A 949-nucleotide genomic window follows, 5' to 3' on the forward strand; every position below is an offset into this window, starting at 1 on the left:
AAGAATGCATTGCCAAATCTAATATCATGAAAGTTGATTGTCCTGTTTTCCTCTAAGAGTTTTACAGTTTAGCACTTACTTTAGGTCTTTGATCCCTCTGGAGTTAATTTTTGTAAATGGTATGAGGTAGGGATCAATCTTCATTCTTTTGCATCTAAATATCTAGTTTTCCCATTGCCATCTGTTAAAGAGGCTTCTTTCTCCCATTGAACAGTCTTTACCCCCTTGTTGAAAATCAATTGATCATAGGTATTTCAGTTTATATCTGTACTCTCAATTCTATTTGTCTATATGTCTATCTTTTTTTTTTTTTTTAGGGGAAAGTGCAAACGCAGTCACCCACTACCACAAATTATGTAGTCCAGTTTCCCACATTTGGGGAAATCGCTGGAGTCAGCACATCCAGAGTACAATGGATAAGCCTCGCCCTGGGAAAACCCCTTTCGTGATATTGGTATCTCCCCTGCCAGGTAAGTATCTATATATCTATCTTTATGCCAGGATTACATTGCTTTAATTACTATAGCTTTGTAATAAACTTTGGAATGAGAAGCTGAGTCCTCCAACTTTATTTCCTTTTAAAGATTGTTTTGGTTATTTGGAGTCCTTTGCAATTCCATATGAATTTGAGGATTGGCTTTTCCATTTCTACATTTCTACAAAAGTCATTTTTTTGATAGCATTTTTTTAAATCCATTTTGATAGAGATTGCATTCAATCTGCAGACTGGCATCTTAACAATATTAAGTCTGCTAATCCATGAACATGGGATGTGTTTCCATTTCCTTGGGTCATAGTTAATTTATTTCAGGAATATTTTATAATTTTCAGTGTATAAGTATTTAACCTCCTTTGTTAAGTTGTTCCTAGATATTTTATTCTATTGCATGCTATTATAAATGGAATTGTTCTTAATTTCTCTTTTGGATTTTTCGTTGCTGGTATAGAA

The 949-nt window shown here is 33.7% G+C and overlaps 1 non-coding gene across 1 annotated transcript; it reads right to left on the minus strand.

The window, feature by feature from the left end:
• Positions 1–314: 314 nt before the first annotated feature.
• LOC145714794 (U1 spliceosomal RNA) lies at positions 315–478 on the minus strand. Its single transcript, XR_014137000.1, has one exon. It is a non-coding gene; the product is annotated as a U1 spliceosomal RNA (small nuclear RNA).
• Positions 479–949: the final 471 nt, after the last annotated feature.

The sequence above is a fragment of the Panthera onca genome, chromosome X (genome assembly GCF_046562875.1).
Source record: "Panthera onca isolate mPanOnc1 chromosome X, mPanOnc1 haplotype 2, whole genome shotgun sequence".
NCBI lineage: Eukaryota > Metazoa > Chordata > Mammalia > Carnivora > Felidae > Panthera > Panthera onca.